This window comes from Cyanistes caeruleus, chromosome 18 (genome assembly GCF_971803275.1).
Source record: "Cyanistes caeruleus chromosome 18, bCyaCae1.hap1.1, whole genome shotgun sequence".
NCBI lineage: Eukaryota > Metazoa > Chordata > Aves > Passeriformes > Paridae > Cyanistes > Cyanistes caeruleus.
In genome coordinates this window covers 8,149,692-8,170,877 of record NC_141718.1, presented here as the reverse complement: position 1 = coordinate 8,170,877, position 21,186 = coordinate 8,149,692, and the positions used below count along the sequence as shown (strand labels likewise).

The window sequence follows — 21,186 nt, the reverse complement described above, 5'->3', positions numbered from 1 at the left end:
TACAGGTGATTACAGCAAATAAACAGGCATGCAAGTCAGGGTCGGAAGCGGGCTTCTACTTATAGCCTGCCTCACCAGGCACTTGGAAAATAAATAAACCCCCCAAGCAGTTCTGTTTTACCCAACAGCTTTAAGGTTCCAGCTCCACTCTTAGGGCTGGATTGTGCAAGCTCTTACTCCAGCAGTCACACCGAGTTCAAACAAAGTGCCTGAGTAAGCATTTGCAGAATCTGACCCCCCCCAGCCAGTTATCTCTACAGCACCTATTTGGGCCTTGCATTGCAAGCTCTTTAGCTGGGGACATGGTCTGGAAGTATATTGTCAGCTGCAATGGGCTTTATCTCCATTTATAGCATTAAATCTAATTTTTGGTGCCAAGTGCAGCATTAGCCTTACAATGACATCTATTAAAGACATTTTCCCCTGAAGACTGTGATCTAGCCAACAACCAGTTTGCACTGTTCGTATTTTTATTTTATTACAAAACCACCATGTTCATATTACCTTTCCATTTCTCTAATTTCAAGCATTTTCTTAAAATACACTACAGCAGGCACTGAATTACAGAAATCCCTGTACACCCTGGCATTACACTGACTCCACCTGAGATGCTGCCATCCTTCTTTCCCTGAAGATTTACAAAACAGGGAACTTAAAATTAAAGCAATGGACTTGATTGGTTAGTTTCCAGTAACGTGGAAGTTTAGTAGAGGCAGACTTATTTTCTGTGTGCCATTCCTGAAGGCGCCCAGCCCCTTCCCCCCTGCCAAGACAGAGGAGGTAGGGGACAGCAGCCTGGCACAGCATGGAGCAGTTCTTACAGGGAAAAAAATTGCAAGTTTCCCTGAAATGCTGCATCCTGCATGCCTCAAAGGACAGCTGCTACCTTCTCACTTACAAAAATGTGACCCCAGCCAGTCAGTCAGCACTAACGCTGTCAGATACCCTCCCACTCACCACTTTTGATGGTCAAAGCCATTGAAATGCAGTGGCTTCCCCTCTGCCTCAAAACGGGGTGTGCTTTACTTTTGCTTCAGGAAGTTTTAGGGAGGGTGCTTTGGGTTTTTCAGTTTTTGGTGAGGGTACAACCGAAGCTGTTTTAGATAAACACAGAGGTAGCAGGAGTCCATGTGTAACCACAGAGGAAGCGAGCGCAAATAGGCAAATGTTCTGAATAATGGCAGCGAAGATGCACATGGAAACTTGCTTGAACTCACCTGGACTCCTTTCCCCCTTTCTTGTCCAACCAGTTAAAGGATAGGGAACATCCCAGGCCTCTGGCATATGGTATTAGATGCTCTGGCCATTAGGTAGAAAACTGATAAGTCTTTTGAAACGGAACAGTTGGTGTCATGTAGCCCAGGTCCCACTTCATATGAACTCTCAAAATTTGGAAAGGAGAGGGAGGTTTTATTTATTACAAGTGAAACAGAGAAACTGAGGTGCTTAATCAGTCATTTGCATCAAATGGGAGTGGAAGCTGGTTTGTTTGGCTATGGCCATGGCTTCTGTTCCGTTAAGGAAGAACCCTTCTGCAGCTTTCAGAAAGCAATAAAAACATCTCAGAACACATTACATGAATATGCCAGAGACACAAGTGTAAGTCACAGACTACTAATTATGAAAGCATTTTGAGATCTTTGAATTGAAGATATGTCTTTTCTGGATAGACGAATACTTTAATTCTGTACTCCAGTGATCAGTGTTTCAGCAGGACCCTTAAAATATATTTTCCTTCCACGACTGTCCTCTATGGTTAGTTACACCTCCATGCATCATTTCAAGTACTACAGCTCTATCAGAAGTACTAGTTTTCTCTGCATTTGGTTTCACTTACAAGACTCTGAATTACTAGTATGACATTCAGCTTGAAATCCACTTGCACAATTAACAAGGTGAAATATTAGACAATAGCAGCTACTATTGTTATTTTCTGTTCATTAAATGCTAATGGAAGTTCAGCCCATCTTCAAAATACTATGGCCTTACACAGACCATGAAGAGGTACAGACACATGAAACTATTTTTCCTGATTCAAACAACATACCAGTGGCAAGCAGATTCTCATAGTCAATTCTGTTATAGCCACCACAACAGAGATTGTCAGAATTAAGCTGATGGTCCTCTCTCCACACTCAGGTCACTTTTTCCCTCACTCAGGAGCTGAGGAATATCAATACAACAATTAAACCCATCACCATACAAGCAGCAACCAGAAACTGGGAGACCCAGCCTGACTGGAATAAATCAGCTAACTACAGCTGCTAAAAAGAGGTCCACACTGGGGCAAATACTCAAGACATTCCTTCTCCAAGGCACCACCCATAATAACAGGCCAACAGTCTCAAACACCTCTGCATTTGGATGGATACGCAGAACCACATACATTAAACTGCTTTTCTTGGAGTTCATTTAAGAATGCTGCCAGCTTGTAAACAGCAGAGTCAGTTTTGCTGCCAACACAATTTCTACCTAGAGCAAACGGAAGTGCTTTTCCAAGAATTTCCAAGACTGTTGCGTCACGCCGTGCGCTGGCATTGCACCATGCAACCCGGGGAGGGAAGACACAAAAATACAAGCTGCTGCTTGGTGCATCCTGAAGGGGATTATTCAGAGGCATTTACTTATTTTCAGGAAGAGACTGCCAGTGCAGAACAGACATTCCAAAAACTCCCAGTGTTCACTACAGGGGAATATAGTCTCATTATTACTTCCAGTGCTGTAGCAAAAAAAGAGTAATTTTTATAGCTGGCGTGTTTCAATTTTCATTACAATTTTGATATCCTTGTTTGATAAGGTACAGTAGAGACTAAGAAATGTAGCATTTCTGAAGGACTAGAGAGACTTCTTCTCTAGCCTCCCTCCCCTGTTGTGGGTTTTGCATAATCCTAAAGCATTAGTTCTTTGGCAACTTTACCATTTTGAAGCTTTATTAGAATTATGTGTATGATGACAGCATTTACAGGCTGTTGCTAAGGTCAGGGTCCCATTATGCAAACTTTTAAATATGATGAGAATTTATAAGATAAATACACAGAACAAACCAAGGACATCATATTCTCCATACTTTCAAGATGAAGAAAACTGAAGTTGCTTAACTTCCTTCATGGAAAGTTTAAATCAGGGATGGAAGCAGAGTTCCTTAGACCACAAGCTCATCCAAAAGAATTAAATGCGGGCAAATATTCAACCACTGCATCAATTCATAAAAGCAAGTGCTTAAAACAAGTTTTCTGGGTAAGACTTTTCAAGTCATAATTTACATTACTTTTAAAAAACACTCAGCCAAACATCACTCTGCTGGCATCTGAAGAATTTCAAGACAACTCTCGCTCTCGTGCCAAAATTCCCATTATTGAGCATACTGGTGCTATGGTTCTGGTTATATACACTTCCTAGATGTGCACACAAATTTATAATTCTAGTAGATTCCTTGCCATTTACAACTTTGGTAGATATTTTCCCTGCCTGGAAGGACATCCATGTTTTTCTTTGAACACTGGGCATAATCATGTCACTAATATCACATTATCAAAGAACGTTTGAGCAGCCTAGAAAAGAACAAAGAGCTTTTTTCTATGACTTGAGGAGTTTGATGCAAAAAGTTCCACATGAGGACTGTTCTGGATACTCTGTAAAGGTAAACAGAAACTAGGAATAACAAAACAGGAAACAACATTAAATAAAACCAGCACAAGTTTAAGTCTCACTATACACTGTTATAATTTCAAACCTTCTTTTAAACAGATCTTGTTTTAAAAAAGCATTCAATTGTATGTCTTTCCTAGTGAAGTTTTGAGGAAAATTTGTCCCTCCACGGAAAAAGCCACTACTTTACTTCTCCATCCACTCTGGGCAGTTAACTAACCCTTCACACCAGGAGCCTTTTGCAAAGGGACAGAGAGGCTGTTTTTTTCAGTTTAGTTCAATAACCACTTCTTTCAGACTGCAGAAAGCAACTGAGATTTGAGGAGGGGAAAAAGGGCAGGAAAGCTGACTTCCCTCCAAATGAAAACTAGGTGTTAGAAACTACTATCTGCTAGTTCCAAACTCATAAAAAGGCAACAAAACTAGAAAATAATCCGTTCACTTTTGCTCAAAGAACACTTCCTTTGCTTTGCATTTAAAGTGGAGCTGAATAAAAATCACAGAGTAAGTCACACAGGAAGGGACCTCAGGAGGTCATCCGAAACTATTTTGGTCAGAAAGTATTTTACAAATATTTTTATTTAACACTTCAAAATCTTCAGGTTTAACATTTCATTGAATTTAATGCAATATCAGAAATTTCTAGAGTCCCTTCTCAGAAACAATAACACAGTAAATTAATTTTGTTTCTGATTTGCATGTTGAATCATAGCCTTCACATCAACATGTTTTAGTAAGTACAGACCAGCGAGATCTAGTCTTTTTGCTGGAGAGTAACTACCACCTAGACAAACACACAGGCTTTAAAATAAAGTTTCTTGCTGACTGATTTCAATTCTCAGTTAAAACTGGCAATGCAAATTACTCTATTCTGTTCTTTATCGAACAAGAGAAAAGATTTCCAAACTGTCAAACTGGCTGGTGGCCTCTTGACAGCAGATGGAAATGCAGTAAGTGCAGTCCTACATGACAGTGTCTTTATATGACTCCCAGATAACTGAATCCCCTCACTGAATGGCTCTTTATACAATGGGAAATGAGCACATATTTAGGGGAAGGAATCTGCTGTACACCCCTGTCATCTTAAATGGGTCCAGGAATGAATGGGACTAGCCCAGCATGAAGAGCAGACAGGTTGTTTTGCCATGAGGCCTCTCCGCAGCCACTCCATCGTGTATCTCTTTTTACACTCATGGCAAAGGACTCATTTGAAGACAGTTTTATCTTGCACAGTGTTTGGATCAGTGAGGGAAGGGAATGGATATATTATGGAAAGCTATTCCCTCTTTTACCCAGGGGACTGAACGACAGCAAATGCCTCAGGCCAGCATACTGACATGAAATGCTTCCTACCTCCCATCCAGAACCTGGGTGAGGACAACATTGACATATTTTTCCATCCAGTATCTAAAGCTGGAAGAACAAGAGAGGGTTGTTCCTAGCTCCTGCCCAGATCTCTCAGAACACCTAGCAACAGAAGCAAGAAGTTTGCTCTGTTTTCAGGGACATTTTTATTGGGAGGGTTCCCTGATGAGTGTTTTCAGCAGGAAACCAATTCTTGCACTTCTCTAAACTCTTCTTACTGCCTGCTGAAGACTCACTTCTTCTCCCAGCTTAGCTGTCAGTGCATGTCTTCTGACACTTTTTGCAGGACAGCTCAGTTTCTCTTTTCTCCATTAGAGTAAGTGAAGGAAGCTTCCTACAATAGGTCCATTTCCAAACACTTGCTGGAGGTTTTCAGTTTAAAAGATCACTCTTTAGCCCCTTCAAATCCGCAGGGTGCACATCTGAAAATGTGATATAATACATATGTAATCCTGGATAAACTACATTCCCCACCCCTTTCCATTAAGTAAAATCAGTAACTAGAATCCCTGTTTAGGATTTGTGATTACAAGGATCACCCTCCGCCCTGCCCTGGTCAAACAATACGGGCTCTAGGAAAGCATGAGAGCCGTCATTTCAATAACGCAAAACCCTGTTGCTTCCACTCCAGAACAGCTGACTTGAAGTGCATGCTAGGCTGTGCTTATTAACAAAATGAGAAATCTGATACATAGAAAGAAAACACTATGTGAGGATTAATCCTGGATTGCAGTTTGTGGCCAGCACTGGGCCGTCATCCAAACACAGATGAAAAAGAACAGAATTTCTCCCACCTGTCACTTACAGCAGGTACAGCTATTGCTGTCTTGTAGCCTCCTCCTTTACAGCCCTTGTAACAGCTCATTTTGTATCAACTTAAAATTCAGGATTGACCTCACTATTTCATTTCTTCCTTGTTTTGTGGGAGCCAGCACTGCAGGGTGAATTTTCTTTCCAGGAATTACAAACAAGCGTGAGTAACTTACAAGTTTGGACAGCTAGCACAATACACGTATGCTTCAAGGAAAGAAACCCAGCTTAAAACCAGCATCCTATTGGAACCTGGAGATGCTAACTGAACAAGAAAATTTAACTCTCAGGAACATCTTTTTAACATTGTCCTGCTGTTTTTGAGAGAAGTAAGCACACTGTCACTGCTGATTGCGGGAGACTTGAGCAAACCAATGCAGTTTCTTGGCCAATGAGCTACTGCACAGCAGAGTGAAATCCCTATTGCAATGCATTGTCCTTGCACCCAATAGTACAGCAAGACAAAAACACATATAAGAAGGCCTAATGGCTCTCACTGGTGTTCAATCCACACCAAACCAAAAAAGTCATCTTTATTTTTAAAAAAATTATATTCTCCTGCTTATGGTTGGGTTGACACTGTTGTTGCAATGCCACAGCTGAGCCCTGTTAAATTTTCTCCAAGCCCAGCAGGGAAGGCATGTCTGCTGATGCTGAAATGGTCCCTTCCCATTGAGCTTCGCCTGTCACAATACAGCCAATATAATGGCTATGTCACAAATGTGATTCTGCTTTCTTCCTCTCCAACAGCACATTTGCTGCAGCACTGAAATGCCGCTTTGTGGAAACGTTCTTCCCTGGCTGTTGGCAGAAACTGAAGTGTTGTTCATACACTTTTTCAGTCAGATTTGGTTAGGGTATGGGAAACTTGGTTTTCTGTAGAGAAGACATGGCAACCTCTTCCTACCAACACCTCTGGCTGTCAAGCTGCGATATGTTGATCAGACTGGATGGCAGGGTTAAATGCTGCAGTCAGCACAAACAGGAGTTCTGATAGGAAGGCAAATGCACCTCGAATTTCAAATATCATCCCATTTCCCTACATCTATCATCAAAGAAGGCAGCATGAGCTCAAAGAATAGCCACATACTATTTTCTGCAAGATCAGAGGAATGCACAACATACAGTTTATGTTTGGCAACTCTTAATTACTATGAGCTGTAAAGATGCTAGGAAACGACAATTCTCATTGCAAGATCTGCTGTTCACAACTTCAAATTTCATGCTGTGACCACTGATTTTGGGCTGTGGTGGCTGTTTTAGAGAGTTTAAGTAAATCCATTACACAGTCAAACTGCTTAGTATTAGGTTGTTTTCTAGTTATTTTAAACAACTAATCAAAATAAATTGAACATGTACCTTCTGGAACAAGGCCTCTCACCTTCTCTTTCTCTCCTGTCTCCCCCCACCCCTCATCACACATCGTCTTCTGCCAAACAATTCAGCACTGACACTACAGCACATCACGTGATACCAAGTGCTTCAAGCATCTTGCAATACTTATTACTATCTACACATCCATAAGTCATTCCACCCAGAAATGTATGTGAATACTAAAGTGAGCTATTTCCTTATGCATTAAAGATTTAGAAGATTTCCCAGATCCTTGGAAGAAGCTTTTCTTCCCAAATACTGAAAATTCATCCCTTTTATATGTGTGAGTCTCATCTGCATTTCATGTAGATTAGGAAGCATGACATAAGGAAAACCTGCCATATCCTCATACTCTCCCATTCCTTCTGCTTACGCTCCTGCGGCCACGCAAGTCTGTTGTGATTAAGCAATGGATTTTAGATGTCAAACAACAAGGCACTTACACAGGGTGTCCTTACCCATGTTAGAATGGAAAGTAACAAATGTAAGAGGTTGCTTACTCTAAATGCTGATCTCCTCCAGAGCTAAAATGATATGTCAGTAGCAGGTGGCAAGTTTGAAGACCCCCCTCCCCTCCTCTTTTCCTTCTTTTTTTTTCTTTTTTTTAATAAATATAACAAAAGGCATACTGATTTGACCTAATGGGTCAACCATCAAAAGTTAAACTGATTTAAATAATTAGACCTAGAATGTCAGGCACCACTGCAAATAATTGCTCCTAATGCTTTTAGGATTAGATTGCTAATGAAAAGGCGCAAAAAGGAGGCCATTTGCAGTTGTGGAAATAAGTCAATTTTCTTTCCATATGTCATTTTCCCCATGTAGATTTGCTGTGAAATCCTAAGGAGTCATTTACAGCTTTCTCTCCAGAGCCACTGTAGTATATACAATATCTCTGAGTAATAAAAAATAGCAATAGGTCATCTTGAAATATTAGTTGTTTATACACTGTATTTATCAAGCATAACAAACATCTGCTCATAGTTCTGACATTTTCCAATGAAAGTGACTGTTGCATATTGTTTTCCCCCTAATTTCTGGAAAAACATGGGAGCTATTCATATATAAACAGCATTCCGCAACAAATTTAAACCAGTTTTGGTCAAAGGACAGTTCATTAGCAGAATGTAATTCCGATGCTCTTAAATGTTTCTGGCTGCTCTCTCAGATTTGTTCTAACAGCTAAGTAATACCCTGAGTGATTTTGGTAACCGTCTGCTAAAACACTGGGTTCCATACATAATTCATTAGTTCTGTGTAAAGGTGTATATCCCCCCCGCCCCACTCGCAGATTCTAACGCCAAGTTACCCGCCTCTGGAAGCGCCCAGGCTACCCGAGCTCTCAAAGGTTGCGGATTTCGCAGCAGAAAGATTCGAGTGGCCAGCCCCGGTGTGTACATCCGCGTTCCCCGGGCGGCGGCGGGGCCGGGCGCGGTGTCCGGCGGCCGCGGAGCCCCCGGGAGAAGCGCGGCTGGCGGCCCCGATAACGGGGGGTGCGCCGAGAGCCGCCCGCCGCCGCCGTGCCCACTTCCACCTGGGACCCGGCCAAGCAGAAGTCAATAATTGACTTCCCCGCCGGCTCTCGCCCCGTACCAAAGGGGCCGGGCGCGGGCTGGGAGCTGCGGGCACCGCGGGGCTCCCCGGGCCGCGCACCGCGCAGGGGGCCGGCACGCAGCCTCCCCCGCCCCCACTCCCCCCATCGGCTTTGCTTTGCTTTTAAATGCAACCAGAAAAACACAAAAAGCTCGGCTCCCCCCGCCGCCGAGCTGGCACCGGCACCGGCGCGCCGGGAGATGCAGAGCCCGGTCCGGCTGCGCGGCGCCGTGCCCCCGGGACCGGGCAGCCGCGGGCAGCGACCAGCCCTCTCGGCTCCCTCAGTTGCCATGTCGGCAACAATATTGCCAGCCTGGAAGTACAATTTCTTTTTCTTTCTTTCTTTTATTTTCTTTTTTTTTTTTTTTTTTTTTTTTTTTCCCCACCGGGTGGACAGCTCTGCGCCGGCTAGCGCGGCCGGGGAACGTGCATTTCCTGCGGGGCACAAAGCCGGCTCCGGGGAGCCCCTGGCCGCGGGAGGGTGCGCGATCCTGCTCCGTCCATTGCGTCCGAGATGGGGCCGTAACAAAAGCCAGAGACCCGCAGCGACGGGCAGAGCGAGCGGAGCCGGCGGGTCCTTCCCTCCGCCATCCCGAGCGGCCGAGGGGGGCGGCGGGGAACGGGGGAGCCAGGGCAAAAGTTCACCGCGGTCCCGGTAGGGCAGGGGGTGCTCGGTGGGGCTGGGGCCGGCGCTGGGGTTGGGGGATGCCGGCCTGGCTCGTCGCCTCGCAGCCCGGCGGATGGACCGCGGGGGGCGGGAAGGAGGCGATGCAAGTCCCGGGAGCCCCTTTCCTGCCCTCTCCTCCACAATGCGGCCAGATCCCCGGCACAAACACGCCCCCCGGCACCCCGGGGCTCCGCTCCCTCCTTTCGGGGAAAAAATAAAATCAAATAAAATACAATACGGCTCACTCGTAGGGACGAGTGGGGATGGGGAGCAGGCGGCTGCTCCGGGGCTGCCCGCTCGCCCCGCCGCTCAGCCCCACGCCGGCCGGCCCCGGCGGGCAGCAGCTGCGGCCCCCCGGCCCGACCCCACCGCCGCCGGGGAAGGGGCAGCGCACGCCCGTGCGCGCACACACAAATGGCACGGGAGAAGGGGAAAGTTTCCAGCCGCTTCAACCAAATAACCAACATTTGCAATCTCCAGACGGGCACGGCGGCCAGCACAGCGATGCACACGCCCCGGCCCCCAAAGCAACGGCCGCGCTCCCGGAGAGCGAGGGGAGGGGGCCCGGGGCACGGAGAGAGAGGGGGGCAAGAGCACAGAAACCATCTCGGTTTTTTCAATGGAAGTACCGCCGGTGCTGGGCACGGCCGATGAAGGGCAGGGAACAAGGGGACACCCCCGCCACCCCGGCGACTCTCCCGAGCGGACCCGTGCAGATGGGCAAATCACCGGGGCTGCAAATAAAGAGCGGGGGAGCGGGGCTGGGCTGCACCGCACCGCGGAGCCCGGCAGCGCCCGGCCGCCCCGCGGGACCCGCGCCCCGCGCCGCGTTACCTTCTTATTGCATCTGGAGCAGCAGCTTTTCTTCCCCTTCCCCTCTCCTCCTCTCCCTCTCCTGTCCTCTCGGTTTATACCAGCCTGTTCCTCATCTCACAGCCTTCCTCCCAGCGCCATCTTGCAAGCTTGTGACGTTGGGAGCCGCTCACCCCTGACCCACATTTGAATAGAAGCCAAAATGAAAAAAAGAAGAGGAGAGAGCGAGGGAGAGAGGAGAGAAAGAGGGGAAAGAAGAAGAAGAAAGAGCGGAACAAGGAGAGGCAGGGAAAGCAGCAGCTAAGCAAGTGCTGTGCCAGTGTGGAACAGCATCGGCTCCACTCCTTTGCCAGCTAGTTTAGTAATAAGCAATTTCCTGCTTTTGCAATAAATGTTGCCGCGGCGGGGCTGGGAAAGGGACGAGGATCTGAGTAATTCCCACCGAGGGACCAGGGCTTCCCCCACCCCGAGCCGCCCCCCCTTCCCTGCCACCCACACCCCGAAACCCAGCCCGGAGCCTGACCACTGCCTCCCGGCAACCCAAATATTGCAGCTTCCTCCCAGGTTTTGAGCAATGAAAAAGGCATTTATTAAGATTATTTCTCCCATCACTGATGAGCTCTCAAGTGTGTGTTAAGAGAAATTATATAGATTATAGCTTGCACGTGTATTGGAATCTGAAATGAGTTTTATACACACCTTTAGGAAACATCACGTATAGCAGTATTTGCATATTAGCTTTTTGTCACTCATATCTATGTGTTAAGGACTGTCACTGCATTTTGCATCGTTCAGGGCACATATACATACATGGCCTTTGCACCCACAGAATCTGAAGTTTTGTTTTGTGCATTTATTTTTTTGTTATTTACCTATCAGAAGTATATTGGAGAGAAAAGTTATTTGTGTTATGTGTTCCTGGTCCTGCAAGATTTCCATGCATGCTTAACTTAAAGCACATCAGTAATCACGCTGAGTAAGAAGGGCTACTCAGATGCTTACACAGAGTGTGCCCAGCCTGCAAACACAACCTATTACTTCGTAAAATGTTACGTTCACTTAACATTTTACATCTTAATCTTACTGACCATTGCCACAAAGTACAAATCTGCAGAAATCTGAATTACCCCTTTGTAGCACTCTCTCCTTTCTAGCTAATTAATCTATAATAGCAGGAGAAATGCACAAAAACATTTTGATTGTAATCGTGCACAGGAGTACTTCCACTATACCATGTAGGAATCACTGTATCAGCTCCAAGTATGAGATGATTTTTCCTTTCCTTCTGTGCCCTCACAGCCACCCATAACCAAAATTCTCTGTAGCTTCAGTAAGGCGATTCATTAGTGAATGAAGCCCACGTTTAACACATGTCTAATAATTCCCTAATAGCCACAATGCCAGTGACTCCCTCAGTCACTTCCTGTGCAGACCCCTGCAGTCTGCATGCCCTTCAGCTGGATCCCAGCTGCAGCCTAAGCTCTCCATCTCTGATAATAAAGATATTTTCTAGTTGCTCATCCAGAGTTCAAAGTTTTTGCAGGACATGGTTTCTTCAGCTTTACAAAAGTGGCTTGAGGAGCAAATAAAGATAAGACAAATCACAACAGCCATATCAGAAGGGTCTGGACTGGTGGTTTGTTCACAGTACACCCAATAAAGAGCGGAACACTAACAGTGGTGAGAACAGCAAACCTGACTGTCAGCACAAGACCGAGAGAAGTAGATAAGGATCAATTCAAGACTCTTTCCCCACCAGGGAAGTTAATTTAAGATCAGTGGTGCTGCTCGAGCTGTATTTTAAAGCTAAGTGGCCTTGCAAATAGCCAGGAAGGTGTTTCACACCATTTGTTTCACGCTGTGCCAGAGGAATTGGTAAGCAAATACACAGAAGTCCTTGCACTGTCTAAACAGGGGCTAAATGCATCATAGATATTTTTTCAGGTAAGTTTAGACATTTGGGTTTAGAAAGACCCACTTTTGTGAATATTTGTGTGGCATTTCAAGACCTCAACAATGCCACCATCTGCCCTCATCTTCCTTCCTTCCGCTGAAGTTTTCCACCTCAGCACAATCCGTGCACCCCTGCCAGTTCACAAACCAACATCTTTGTTCAAACCCGCTTTCATCAGACATTTGAACAAAGGTGCCAGGTTTTTCACAGGAATGGCTTGAGGCACAAGCATTTCAGCCTGTCTGCCAACTTTGCTAGGCAGGTGTTAACTTTGGAGAGCAGGGGAGAAGGAAGGTCGGGAAGATGGACAGAAACATCCTAAAATGTGACTACAAGGTTTAGTGTAAAAAGCTGTACTTGTATTTGAATCTTCTCTAGGTTTGGGAATGATCAGTTTGCAGCATCCCTCAGGAAATGGAGAGATGGACACATTTGCAGAGAGACAAAAAAAATATAGAAATTAGGTGTCTGGCACCTGGAAATGATATGGTATGATACAGCACTTCATTCAGCTTCATATATAGGTGATAATTATAAGGTAGGAAAATAACTAATGAGAAAGTTAGACCTGGCACTGTCACTAGAACCAGGGACATCTGTGGAGAATCTGATGAGCCAAGTTGAAGTATGGCCACACCTACCTGGAAAACATCTACAGGCACGCAAGGCAGATACCATGATACCTGTAATGTCTCCAAGCAACCACAGCCAGGGAATTTGCCATCCAAACAGAGGGTACACCCTCAAGTTCTGAGAAATCACACCCACTGTGGGCACATCTGGCACTGGTAAAACGTGCCCCTGTGTGTGAAAAGCAAACGGGTTGCTCAGGTGCAGAGAGCAGCATGCTCAGAGGAAAGGCTGGATTAGAAGGGTGATGGTGGCACTCTGCTTGCAGATACTGTGGCACAATGGGCACGTTCTGGAGCATGGTTTGGGCTTGTGAATACTTTAAAGAAAGAGGCTTTTCTATTTCCAGCTGGACACTTGTCTTTAACTTCGTTTTCTAGTTTTGTTTGACTCTGAGTTTTTCAGCACTTATACTGTAAAGAGTACGGTGAGGATGGCAACAGTGAATTGTTCTGGGTGCTCTGCAGACACAGTTGAAAACTTCAACTTCCTCCTTGGTGTGTTGATGAGTACATTGAATGCAACTTATCCAAGGTAACTATGACAAACAGATTTTTGCCCTACAAATATATTAAGAATTTAGAACAGAATACAAAGAACAAGCTGATTTTGCACCATTCTTGTATCTTAGTCCTTAGTATCTATTCACAATAGCTCTGTAATGCCATTTTCAAGCAGACAAGTTTAATGAATTTCATCCCACTCCTCCCCAATAAGTTATTGTTTGCAAAATACTTAGACTCAAGTCAGTGCCTGAAACCCAGAGGAATTTCAGGGCTTTGGTATCATTTCAGTTTTCAACAAACTGATGGTTCAGAAGCAGCTCCAGTCTTTTGTAGCAGTGCTAACAGCAAGTTTCTATTCATCCTAGATCAGGAAGAGGACATGGGTAGAATTATTGTAGTGGCAAGCGAGTACCGTGGGTGAGGAGTGAAGTAATCTGAGCAAAGAAAATGCCATTGCAGAAAGTAAACAGAATAACGAGCAAAGGGTGGCTATGTGCCCTTACGGCTCTTCAGTGCCACCTGCCTTCAGTCCCAGCGCCAGTGGATGGCCAGTGCCATCTAGCAGGCAAACAGTTGTTTACAGTAGCGAGCCGATGGGTAAAGCTGGGCAGAAAAGATCACATGAAAAGCAAAAAACTGCAATTCAAGGAACTAAGCAAAATATACAGGAGAGAGAATGCCACTTTAGGGTTTATGTCTGATAGCAAGGTTAAAGCAAGGGGTAACCAGTCTGCTCGTCAAGAATAGATAATTATTTACATCTAAAAATAAACAGTTTCTTAGCAGAGGTTTGCACTCGTTGTCTCTGCAGTGGGGTAGTCCTGACAGCGCCACAAAAAATGCTGAGGGCCAGAATGTCGGTCTGGAAGTGGTAGAGGGATCGTGTGAGGCATTGCAGTGACCCAGGAAACTGTGCTCAAATAGTATCAAACAGCTGGGAATAGCTCATGAAATGAAAAAGTTGTTTCACTGTCCCCTCCATAGAAATCCTCCTCTACAGTCAGATCTATGTGTCTGGAAGGTCTTGTTTGACACACTCAGAAGTGCTCATGGAGAAGATTCTGATTTTATGCTAAGATGGGTTTGGAAAATCTTTTCTCTCTTAGCTGCAAGTGTGCTGTGCTTGAGTGTAAATCCTCAGTAAAGTTCCTTCATCATTCACTGGATTACTTGGTTTCCCCACTCTGCTACTTCTGGTCTTTTGACTGCAGTCAGTGGATGATGCACAGAGCATTACATTTTGACCATTGTGTAATGATATCTTAATTTCTTATATCTGTTCCTGGTTTTACTAATTCAGAACTTGATAGAACACAAATTTGAGAAGTAATTTTTCCGCATCTAAAAAGGGAAAGGAAATATTTTTGGAAATACATTTGTAATTAAGGAAAATCAGAAACACTAAATGTAACCTGAATCCTTAGTATCAAAAATTGCCACAAAGATCCCTGCTTCAGAGTTAGTTTTATGCTGTGGCTGGTCACGGGTTCCTTCAGCTCTGCACTGTTCTGCCTTGTGAGGGTTCTGCTCAAAATCATGAGCTTAGAACCCAACACCAAAAAACAAAACAAAATGAAACAAAAGAAAACCAAAACAAAAAACCCAAACCAAAAACACCAAACCACACAACAGAAGGTAGCAGTTTGAAAAAATAGGTTAGTGGTTTAGTGCTTGTTCTATTTTGTCCACTTCTGCCTCTGTTCATTCTGATCAAAGTTTTCATTTCCTTGGAAGAGAAGAAACTTGCACTATTTTTGTTGCTAGAAGCTGAAGCATTTTGTGAGACATTCTGGCATAGGCAGGGCTGAGGCAAGGGGTTTTGCAACTCTAATCAGATAAAAACACTGCTTCCATTATACAAAGATCTTTGATTTCTGTTGGCCTGTGAATTTCATTGCAAAAATGTTCACTCTGTACCTATCTCCAAAACATCTGTATTAAACTATGTCTACCCTGCTAATTAATACAGTCTATGCAACAGCATCACTGCACTGGGCTGTGGGAGAGTTAATGAGAGTAAGGGAAACAAGCGATGAACAAACCCACTACCTGTGAGTGTTCAGAGTAAAGAGAGATTCGCTGAAAATAAGTCTCAAATAGAAGTTAAAGGAGATTAAAACAAAAAAATGAAACATTTCTTCAGCCTGTATAAACAGGGAACAAGAAAAGAACTGGTGCTACTTGGAAGAGTGGACAAGGAAAAGATTAAAAATACTTTTTACTCAAGATCTAAATGAAGTTTTGCTGTAGCTTTTAAGAGGAACAGTGGAGTTGAAGAAAGGAGCGAAACCAACATGATTAGGTGGAAAGAGGGGAAGAAAATGGAAGTTATCACAATAAAGGTGAAAGCAAATCTAAAATATCTTAACATTTTCAAGTGAGGGAGAGCAGTAATTTTCATCCCAGAACTCCAAAGAAACTGATATGAGCTTGATAGCAACAGTTTGAAATAAATTTTTGAGTTGAAGGTTCTTGCATGATTTGAAAATAGTAGATATAATACTTTTATTTTAAAAATTATTAGCGAGTTGTCTTAGAAGCCACTGAGTTCATTGTTTTTGAGACCACCTTAGACTTTCAGAAGAGTTTTGAAGAAAAATATATTTAACTTTTTTTAATTTTTTTTAAAGACAGCAAGAGGAGATAAACAGGATAAAGTGCAACCACAATGCTGATTTTGCCAAGTGTCCTGGACACTTTATCTTTGCAGAGATAACTGATTGTCTAAGCAAGGGGAAATGTAGTAGATCTAATCTATATGGATTTTAGTCAAGCATTTGATATGATGCCACATAGGAAGTTATTCATTAAGATGGAGAAGATGGGGATTAGTACAAGAGCAGTAAAATGTGAAAGAAGTTGTCTGAAGGAGAGATGCCAGTAGATTGCTATTGGGATAGAGATTTCTAGTAATTCAAGATTGAACTTGTTTAATATTCACTCTAATGAGCTAGTGTCATTTAAGATGGAGAATGGCAAAGAAATGTTCTGATGAAAGAGTCAAGAGGTACCATCATTAACAGCATCAGAGAATTGTGGCTGGTGAGCTGGAAGATGGTGAAAGTGATGGAAATGGGATGCAACTCCATACAAAAAAACCCCAGACATTTGGGATGCACTTCACCATTAGCAATTGAAAGTTAAGCATCTTCTTCAAGCAAATCTAATCCAGGGCTTTTTCTGCTCTTCTGAAAAGAGGAAGATTCCCTGAGAATGGAGGTCTATCCTGCCTCTTCTGTGTTCTTGATTTAGGGTAAGAGGAACTGTTGTGTGGATATGTCAGTCAGTCTCTCTGTTAGCTATACAGAACTTTAGGCAGAAGGATAAAGAAAAATAGAGTCTCTTTAAGGGAAAAAAACTGACTACAGTATTTTAAAAAAAGACAACAAATCTCTGTATTAGTTTGTCAGTGGATGGCTGTGAACCATCAGTGCTTGAGGCAGTGAGAGAAATGACAAATGTGATCCTAGACAAGATTCTTCCAGCAGCAATGGGAAGGCACTGCTGACATTGCACAGGGCACTGCTGGACCATCATGTCTATTGCAGGATCTTGTCACCGGTGTTAGGACAGGTATCAATCTGGCAGGATGCTCCATGTAGTCATAAGAGCCTTGAGCTTTCCAACAAGAGGAGAGAGCTGAAAGCAATGCTCTACAGATACTGACCCTGGGTGTGAGTGATGTACAAGACCTTGCTGGTGGTAGCTGGGAATTTCTGAGGTCTCAGAATGTCTTCCAGTCTTATGTTTCTAATGTTACAGATGTGTTCACCATCAAGAACACTCATATGGTTTTGACCAGCATTTTCTTAGTCATATGTTGTTAGGGTTTTTTGGGGTTTTTTTGTTTACATATAAGTACATGTATGTGTGTACACACATCCATCCATAAATACATATTTAAGTGAAGTTTTCCTTCTATTGTTTATTAGGCAGAATAGAAACACAGAGGTGTATTTTGTGTTTTCTGTAATAACCCACAGAGTCAGCCAGTATTTTTTGATATGCTGCATTTTGAGTATTTCTGGTGATGACTTTCAAGTCATAAATATCTCTTCTTGTCCTCACATTAGGTAAAAATAATAGGAAAACCACCACCAAATTCAGCTGTACATAAAATCTTTTTGCTTACTTCATATGTATATACTTAGAGAGGCAGTGTGTATAGTATGCATAAGTAATTAATGTTGCAAGCTGGAAGAATGAATTATTGTCAGATGGAGGTAAAGCATGCAATATGGTCAAGTAAGCAATTCCAATAATAGCTGCACTTATAGAAACAAAATGTAATAGAGGGCAAACTCTACAGGTTGCCAGATTGGTGTCAATGTGGAGCTCTGCTGCCAGTTGGTGACCAGGGGACAGCAGAAGGATTGGTTTTAGCTGAATGCTTTTAAGCTTACGTGTTACCACATGTAATGAGATTGCTTCTCAAGCAGTGGCACTTAAGCAAAGGGCAGATATAATTTTAGCTTGATTTAGTTGGTGGAGGTCTAACTAAAAAGCACCTTTTCCTCCCTCCCTAGCTTGGCATTTTCTCAGTGAGTGAGAATATGTTCTAGGTGAATGTGAGCCATGTCCTGGTGTTGCAGGGACAGCTGGATCAGGATGACACGTGCCTCTCCACCTGGGAATTTAGATGAAAAAAATGGAACTGTAGTAGAGCAACTGGGCTGTGCAAACTCCCCAAAGGCTGGCACTGCCCAGGGTAAAGTGCAAACCCAGGGAGCATTCTGGTTTTAGACAAGTCACAGCACTGTTTTTAATTAATGTGGTAGAGAATATAATCACAAGAACTACAAAAAAAACTCTTTTCCATCCAAAGTGGACACCAGAATACTGGATATTTTGTAGCCCAGCTGAAGGCTGCCCTTTAAAGCCAACAGCCATGCAAATACCACTCTTCATATTGTATAGGAGAAAGAAACTACAGGGCCCTTGAATATGCACACACAGACATTGGTGTGTGTTAGCTGAGTATCAGGGGCCTCAGAATCAGTGTCACACACTCAGGTACACACAGAACATGCAGGCACACACTGACAGGGCAGAGTCCCCAGAGGATTTGCTCCCTCCCCTGCCCACCTCTTCACAAACAGGCAGAGTTCAATTCCAGACTGCCCAGCATACAAAGCAGATAAAGACTGGCATGGAAGAGCCCATGGGCAGCTTGGCAGCCTCAGTAGTTACTGGTATCAAAGGTCACTGAATGCTAAAAAATAAATATGTTACAGTGCCAGCAGAGCACTGGTGACCCAAGATAAAAGTTTCTCTACCACCAGAGATATGTTCTAATGTTTGGTACATATATGAACTGTATTTACTGTGATTTTTCATGTGTTCATGAAAATATACGGGGGTAAAATGTTTTTCTTAATGCTGGCAAGGGGATCTGCTTCAGAGGCCAGACCTCTCACTCTAGTATACACTGTGCTGTTTTCATGGGTACACCTGAGCTGCAAAGCAAAGAAATTCACTGTTTCTGATACTTCTGACTCAGGGTTCTGATACTTCTCATTATTTTTACCCTTCAAAAGTGTGTTTGGATTTTTCTGTCCTAAAAGCACCTTCCTGTTTGAGTCTGACTTCACTGGTACTGGGATAAATTATTCTGAAATTACTGCACTGGAGCCACTGGAATGATATGGGTGAGAGGGAGGGAGACTCCAGCCCACCTCCTGACATTGTTAAACAAGGTTATAAACACCATTGGTCAGTTCATATTCATCTTCTGTGATTAGTGCCAGCGGCAATGGAAAGCCTGGCCAGTCATTTCCTAGCGTGTAATGCAAGGTGACTGTAGTTCAGGGGACAAAGAACGTGAGATTGGGGTGTTTTCAGGGACAGACAGAGGGCTGGTTATGAATGTTTGGGGCGCTTTAGTTTTATTGTTGCCTGTATCAGCACTGAGGACAGAGTGGTGCTTTCCTGCAAATCTCCAGCACCAGTTCAGAGGTTATGCATGGGAATGAGTACTCTCTGCTGCTCCCTCTTTTTCGTATTTGCATTGGTTTTTTTCTTTCTGATTCTCTTGGAGGCACAAATCTCCAGCAGTATTCTTGTTTTAGCTTAAGGACAATGCAAGTGAAAAAGCAACATACTAGAAACCCAGTTAAAGGTGGAATTTCTGGTGCTCTCCTATTTCCTTTGGGCCAGTGCATCATTTACAGCAGCTTTTAGCCTGCTTTAACCAGTGATGGGTGACAGGATGGTGCAAGGACAGGCAACTGCAGATATCATTGGCTTAAATGATACAACAAAAGATGCCACAGTAGCCACCTAGTGCCACCCATACAGCATTCACAGGCTGAGTGTCCCTAGCAGGACTCTAGACTGAATCAGAGGAGAGTATTTTCAACTTTTGCTTAACTTCTGGTGACAATTTCAATGTTCTAAACCATAATGCTGGCCCCACTTCTTGCTAAAACATTTGCCAAATAATAGTCTACTTCTCCAAAATGTGCACCTAAGATCAACCTTGACACAGAGAGTAAAACAATAGACATCATCAAGACTCTTTGCTGAAAAATACCTTTAGCTTGTTAGTAAAAATGTAGCATTTTTCAGTGTCTTCACAAACACCGGAAAAGGATGCAGAGAAGGAAGTGTTGTACTCAAAATTGTACAAATAAAGAAACAAAGGAGTAAACAGTTGTTCCCAGTGCTCAGACAAAGGCTGAAGGAAGATTCTGGCAAGATGAAGGACCAGAACTGTGTGGTTGTGAAACCAATGAACAACCACACTGCCCTTTGCATCCTGCACAACAGATATGCTGCACTGGCTGTCCCAGAGGCTCCTGAAGGAAATCAGTGCACCTTCGTGCATACCAAGTACTCACTCCCTCTTAGGGGATGAATTAGGGGAGAGCTGGATACACAGGAGAAAAGGGACTGGAACAGCTGGACCCATCTGCAAGCTCTTTCCATTCTCCTGGAACCTTTAACAGCACATCTAAAGGCTTGGGCTTTACTTTGAGATTTGGGAACTTGCACAGAGGGTGAGAAACAATCTGACGTGCCTTGGGCCGCGGGATTCCACATCGGAAACTGGTTAGAGCACAAGCATTTCTGCATCCCACTCCTCTGCTTAGATGAGCAGCCCACGCCTCTATAAATCATCCAGGAGGCACTCAAGTTACTCCAGCTTTGTGTGTGTGCAGTAAATCACAGAGCTGTGCCGAGGGGAGTCCCCTCTGCCTGCTGCCTACTGGGGCATTGAGCAGGGCCGATGCTGCTGGTGGTGACTGAGCTGCCACCATGCCCTTGCTTGCTGGTTTTGAACAGAGCTTCAGTCTTCTGGTACAAAACAGAGCTGCTTTTTCCTTGTCTATTCTTAAACATGCATTCCAGCTATCTTTCCATCTGTTATGAAACACTCACGATAAGATCACTGAGGAACCTGTGGCAAGACAACTCTGACAATTTCTGGATGCTGCAGATCTTTTGGCACTTATCTCTTCGATTACTGTCTTGAATATGTAATAGAAACTACATTTTCTCACTCCTCTATAGTTACTTTCCTTGGTGGGTGTTCCCAACCCCTGAAACTCCTGTTTCCTTCATTATCAAACATTCTGATGTGCTGCTGACTGCTCAGTTCTTTATCCTCTCAGCCCTTTTTGAGCCTCCTGGTTCTCTATGGGGCAGCCAAGGCGGTGGCTTGAGTAAGGAGTGAGACCCTTTTTCTGACAGTTTGCTGCTTGAGCAAATCAGGTGAAACATCTCACAAGAAATTGATCTCACTGTCTTCCACTTGCATTGGAACTGATAATATTGTTATATTCTCTGTAACCACAAATGCTTTGAGACTTGCCTAACTGAGATGC

At 43.8% G+C, this 21,186-nt stretch overlaps 1 protein-coding gene across 4 annotated transcripts in view; it reads right to left on the bottom strand.

The window, feature by feature from the left end:
* Positions 1 to 10,703, bottom strand: part of HIC2 (HIC ZBTB transcriptional repressor 2) — a 72,134-nt gene extending 61,431 nt beyond the window's left edge. The window contains exon 1 of one of the 4 annotated variants that reach the window (XM_086856344.1): positions 10,292 to 10,703. The gene's annotated coding sequence lies outside the window, so the exon portion shown is untranslated. The remainder of the gene's footprint in view (positions 1 to 10,291) is intronic. The other 3 variants (XM_086856346.1, XM_086856363.1, XM_086856354.1) reach the window with 3 other exon arrangements.
* Positions 10,704 to 21,186: the final 10,483 nt, after the last annotated feature.